Below are 6587 nucleotides of genomic sequence, written 5' to 3' on the forward strand. Positions count from 1 at the left end.
GCCATTCTTTGTTTGTTCATTCTTACGACCCTCTCTCGTCCATCAAGTTGAGTTAGGCTTATGACGATGGGCATTCTTTGTTTGTTCATTCTTACGACCCTCTCTCTTCCATCAGGTTGAGGTAGGCTTGTGACGGTGGCCATTCATTGTTTGTTCATTCTTACGACCCTCTCTCTTCCATCAGGTTGAGTTAGGCTTGTGACGATGGGCATTCTTTGTTTGTTCATTCTAACGAGCCTCTTCCTTCCATCAGGTTGAGATAGGCTTGTGACGATAGACATTCTTTGTTTGTTCATTTTTACAACTCTTTCTCTTCCATCAGGTTGAGCTAGGGTTGTGACAATGGCCATTCATGGTTGTTCATTCTTACGACCCTCTCTCTTCGATCAGGTTGAGTTAGGCTTGTGACGATGAACATTCTTTGTTTGTTTATTCTTACGACCCTCTCTCCTCCATCAGGTTGAGGTAGGCTTGTGACGATGGCCATTCATTGTTTGTTCATTCTTACGACCCTCTCTCTTGCATCAGGTTGAGTTAGGCTTGTGACGATGGACATTCTTTGTTTGTTTATTGTTAAGAGTCTTTCTTTTCCATCAGGTTTAGTGAGGCTTGTGACGATGGCCATTCATTGTTTGTTCATTTTTTACGACCCTCTCTCCAATCAGGTTGAGTTAGGCGTGTGATGATGGGAATTCTTTGTTTGTTCATTCTTACGACCCTACGTAATTATGGAACTTTTAGCTATTCTCATACATTGCTTCTAAATTCACCCTTGGTGTGGGTCCCCTGTGATAACAATGATTAGTGAGTCCATAGCTAGATCTGAAAACTCAATCAGCATTACTGCTGTCTCAACCCAATTAATATGATAGGTCTCTAATTTATTTCCTTTTTAATTATTTTTCAGGCTACCATCGAAATAGCAAGGAAGAAAGAAAAGAAAAGAAAAAATAATGTAATGTTGAAAAAATGTCAACCGAAATTGAAACTGAGGTAGTTGTTGGCACAGCAAAATCTTGTGAGTGTGTTGCCAGAAATGATGTGGTTGTAGAAAATGATCTAGAGTTTGGAATAAAATGGAATGTGGACAGTGGAAGCAACTCATCTGAAAATCTTGAAGCTTCCATACTTCCTCCTGTTGATGAAAGTGCTGATAATTGTGATGAAAGCACAGACAGCAGTTCAGTCTTTGATGATGAACTTGTTGGCTCTGAAGTTAATAGCGATATTGATGAGGAAAGTGCGAGTGACAGGTCAGTCAAGTGAGAGTGGACATGTTGGTGGTGATGCTGGCTGCAAGGTTTTTAAAAGGGCAAGCAATGTTGATGCAAGCAATCAGTGCAACTTCAGAAAAGTTGAAAGTGAATCTAGTCTGTTTAACAGCAGTCTCTTTTTTTGAAAATGATCTGTGGAATGATCCTTGTAAAAAAACATGCGTGTCACTAAACTTCCTGGGAATCCAAAATCGTGTGAATTTTTTCTTGATTCTCGTTTTAAAGGTAGTATATCTGAAGATCTGCTTAAAACAGTTGGTGCATCTAAAGACCATAAGCTGACCAAATTGAGGTCCTTTATCGCTGCTTGTTTTGAAGCTCCAGTATTTGGTTCCACAGGAAGTCATGAGTACCTGCAGTGTGACAGGCCAGGCAATCCATACCCTCAGTTTTCTTGCTCTAAGAGTAGTTCGTCTATCACCTATGAAATTTGTGTCGCATACCTAATATGGGCATTTGAAGATAAAATATCTCATGCTTCCCGGAGATCTAAGGGGGCCACTTTGGACAAAATTTTAAACAATGCCCTCACTCCATCTTTTCTGGGCTTCGACAAGTTTATGAACACTCCATATCCAAGAGCCATTAAGAAGCCATTCCTTTTTGGAGTGTTGTGAGAAAAATATCAAATCAGTAAAAAGCAAAGAAAACGTTGTAAGCAACAGTCACTGCATAGTTTTTTTCCATCTAAAAATTCTGAAGCTTCCCTTAAACTAAAATCGACCTCTGCATCTGAACCAATCCAAAGAGTGCAATGCGACTACTTATGGATGCCTGAGGTCGTTAATTATTTTAAAGGTGATAGCCAGATACGCACAAATACTGCAAAAGGATTGTTTAGAACATTGATTCGTCAGAATGGAATCAAGAAAGGGCACTCAAGCTGCAGGAATTATTCTAAGTGGAAAACCCTACACCCACAAGAGTTTCAATGTATTAAAGAAAAAGGTAAAAATTGTCCGAGGTCTGTTTATATCCCTAATCCTGCAATTGTGTTGTTGGATGGTCAAAACGTGGAAGTTGAAGGTGGTATTAAAAGTCTAGATCCACGCTGTTTAAGTTTTGCGTATAATGCTGGGGAACACCTGATTCACTTGCCAAAGATGTTTCCCTTCACAATTTCACTGCTCTTTGCAATACTGAGAAACCTGATATTGAATATTGCATATGGCCAACCCCTAACAGTGGTTACAAATCAAAGCACCTGCTAAAGTTCCTTGAAAAGTTGAGGTGGCTATGCTTTTATAAAGAGAATGGTTCACCTAGAAAGATACCTTTAGCGTTGCTTGGCTTCTCAACTGATTCACCTGGATTTTCACTTCATGCTTTGTCACCTCAATGATGAGGGGTGTTATGATGGACGCCTTCATCAATACTGAACGTCAACGGAGGCATGACGACGTCACGCCGCAGTAAACATTTTCTAATCGTCACATTCAAATTCCTGTCTCCAGGGCCCAATTCCTCAAAAGCCTATTTACACTAATCCTGGATTAAGTACCAGCCTAGGTATGAATTTTGTAAGTAAAAAAAGGTTTAACTAATAATTTTAGGCTGAGGGAAAGCAAAAGTCTTCGCCGAAATTGAAGACTAAAAATTTTGAGCAAGTTCTTTTTGAAGGACCAAATAAACTGCTACTTAAGTTTCCAGTAATCCAGGATTAGCTTAATCGGGCTTTGAAGAGCTGGGTACAGGTGTTTTACTCAGCTATCTTATCTAGGGAACGCCTTTTCTAACATTAACAATTATGACTTCGTATGCTTAAAGTGTTCCTAACCCCAAAATATTTTTTTTCGCAAAAATGAATCTTTGCGCCTGTTCGAAACGCATTGTGGCCATTTTTTCCTTTTCGTAACAAATCCTGCCTTTTTATAGGCTTCAAAACTTGCGAAAAACCAAGCATCTTTTGTTCACGACCGGGTAAGAAGGGGAGTGGGTCTACTCCTGCTTTGACGTCACAAACCATTTTGCATGCATGTTTACAAAGAGTTAATGAAATGTTTCACACAGGTGCAAAGATTCATTTTAGCGGAAAAATATTTTGGGGTTAGCGGCACTTTAAACAGAAGAGACAGTTTTTTTTTCGAACAGATAGATTCTAAATGGCATGCAAATGACGAATACTTTTTCTGCCAGAACCTTAACTGCATGTGATTGAAATAAAAAGAGGCATCCTGAGTATTTACTTCCCTTAAAGCTTTTCTTAATTTTTTTTTCTGTTTTAATAATAATAATAATAATAATAATAATAAACGTAATAACCGTGTATTCTAATTGATCAATGATCAAAGAAAGCCACAGATAGCCAATCAAATGCTCGCCCTACATGACGCAGTTTTAGCGTGATTACCTGAAACGCATGTGTTGCTTTTGTCCTACGTGATTACCTGAAACGCATGCGTTGCTTTTGTCCTGCTTCCGTTAAATTACAACGGGCTTTCTCGATACTTTTCATATTTTATTATTGATAAGTAACCGCATGATTTTTCTCGTGCAATTTCGAATAAAAAAGCACTCGTAATGTTTTTACCCTATGTGCGCGCACAGAATGTTCGTCTTTGAAAAATGTACTCGTGCTCATTTATTCCAAATTGCACGAGAAAAATCTTGGATTACTTATTTGTTATGAAGCAAAAGAAGTGGAGAAATGAGAGAAGAGAGGTCTCCCCTCAGTCCGAATCTGACTTTGCATCAAACTGTTCAAATTCAGTGTTCCATTTGGAGATGACAAGAGGGCAACGACTTCGATGATGTCATATGGAAATGTAACCTTTAGGGTTTTTTTGGTCAATTCGCGATTATTCCAAGTAGATGGGGATGTGCAACTATCCTAAAATGAGATAAGTATGAAAATCGTGTGTAATTTTAGAAAGATAATTGAAAATTAGCTGTTGTCGGTCACTCACATTTCCGCACACATACTCCACATAATCGCGCATTGTTTTTAGTAAGAGCTCCAGGAAAAGAAATGTACCCAAACGACAGACAAACGCGAGGAGCGATTCCAAGAGCAAGGTAATAGAAATACGTTTTACCTCTCATGTTGATAATAATCTATTTCCATTGGAAAGAATCACAACGTTGACGCGCTTTGAAAAAGGAAGAGATCCAAAGTGAATCCGTATATCAATGGCCCCTCGCATCAAGGTGAACGCCAAAGATTTCCAGCAAGTGGGTATCCCTTGGTTTCACAGTAATAGTCGACAGAGGTCTGGTTTTAAACCGTTCTCTTTTTTCTTTATTATTACTTCTTTTCAGGTCTCATCGAAGGAGGCCACCAGATCTGGTATTTTTGCCTGACATGGTTTATATTTTACCTGGATATCCCAAACAGTCATCCGAGGATCCAAAAGATAGCAATATACTTAAGCTTTCCTGTGGGGCTCTCAAAAAGCACTGTGGTTTGCAAAGACATCTTAACAAACATAGTAAAAAGTAATATGTCAAGCATTGGAAGATCTATGAGAGGCTCCATTGTCGGAACAGAGCCCTTAAATTCTTCGTTACGAGAATTCCCGACGAATGACAACTAAGTGGAAAAAAAAAATGCAACATATAAGCAACCGCATTGGAATCCTCTTAAATCATTCCAAGATACCAGAGAATCCTCAGCCTTGGCCCAATAAAAGACATGTTGGAATTTTCTTGCTAAAGACGCTCTCAGAAGGCAGAGGCCTTAAATTTCTGCTTTACTGAAATGTATATTCGACTTTGAAAGACAATGCACAATCTCAATATCGTTTTAGCGGAGCTCCGCGTGCCGAAGACGTGCATCCGGAGCACCATGGTAAAGAAAATATGGTAATCTATCGTTGCGAGAAATTTTGGTTAGCTATGACGTCATCGCGCACCGGTGCTCCAGTGCGCGGTGTGGTTTAACCGCGCACCGGTGGCTCAGTTGATTGAGCACCGGCCTGTCACGAGGGAAGACGTGAGTTCAACTCCGGCCGGACCAACACTCAGGGTCTTTAAATAACTGAGGTGAAAGTGCCGCCTTTGTAATTACATCTGCAAATGGTTAGACTCTCTATTCTTCTCGGATAACGACGATAAACTGGAGGCCCCGTCTCACAATCCTTCAATGTTCATAATCCTGTGGGACATAAAAGAACCCACACACTTGTCGCAAAGCGTAGGGCATGTAGTTCCCGGTGTTGTGGTCTGTCTTCTGTGGTGTATCTTGGTTGGGAGGGTAAAAGCTCGGAGATATTATTAGCTACACCAAGCTACTCTAAAAATCGGAGGGTAAATAAATAAAGATATGATTATATCTTTCGATCGTCCGTTCGTCCGTACCTTTACCCCTTCGTGTATACCAGTATCACGTGACCATATGGAGGGCTCAAGTTTAGAGCTCGGTATAAAAATTGCCGCCTCGGTGAAGAGCCTTATGTGGTTCGTAGTGCAAACATAATTGCTTTTTATGGTCTGTTCGAAAAAAAATTTCACGGAAAAAATCTCTGCTAAAGGATGAGAAAAATATCAGGAAAAAAATTTCAAGCAATTTTAGAATGGCAACTGGAAAACAACATCGAGTGATGAAGATAAACATTTGTGTATGAGCCATATAGAGGACGTGTTTTTTCAAATGCCACGCACTACTTCCTGGCCGTCTTTTTCGCGTTGAAAAATCGCGTTAGATTATTATCAAATTAACCTCTCATGAATGAAAACTTCATATTATTCGGAAATTTTGGTTTAAAAAGGTTTTGAACGAGCTGATTCATACTTTTTTGCGCATCGAAGTCCGAAGCGTAATTAAGTATGCAAAACACAATCTCATTTGTTTGTCCTCATGGAGAAATCACAGGCATTCACAAATATATTTTTTTTAAATTTTGAAAAGTTCACGAATTCTTCTTTTTTAGCCAAATTTGGTGGAAATATTACTTAATTTAAAAATATATATCATTTTTCAACTTTTTGTACTAGAACAATATTTTTTGCAAATTTTTGTACTTATGGTTATCTTTCTGGAAAGTCCTTGGTTTTCATGAATTATTTTTTTGACTGAAAAGCCTACTTTATGACCTTTAAAACGAGATATTCAAACCCAAATTTCTATAAGTAATTAAGGTCTTTGAGGACCCATGTTTTCAACCGAACGCAAATGAGATGAATAACCCGGGAGCTCCGTTTTTGTCTTAAAAAAGAGGTGGCTGAAACTCTAAACAACTTAATATTTCCAAATAAACATTTGCAAATTTTTTCTTTATGAAAAGCTAATTTAAATGCGAGGGGATTATGTATTAATATGCAAGGCGGATAAGTCACTTATCTCCCTTACATATTAACACACAATCCCCTCGCATT

The sequence above is a fragment of the Montipora capricornis genome, chromosome 13, assembly GCF_036669925.1.
Source record: "Montipora capricornis isolate CH-2021 chromosome 13, ASM3666992v2, whole genome shotgun sequence".
NCBI classification, from domain to species: domain Eukaryota; kingdom Metazoa; phylum Cnidaria; class Anthozoa; order Scleractinia; family Acroporidae; genus Montipora; species Montipora capricornis.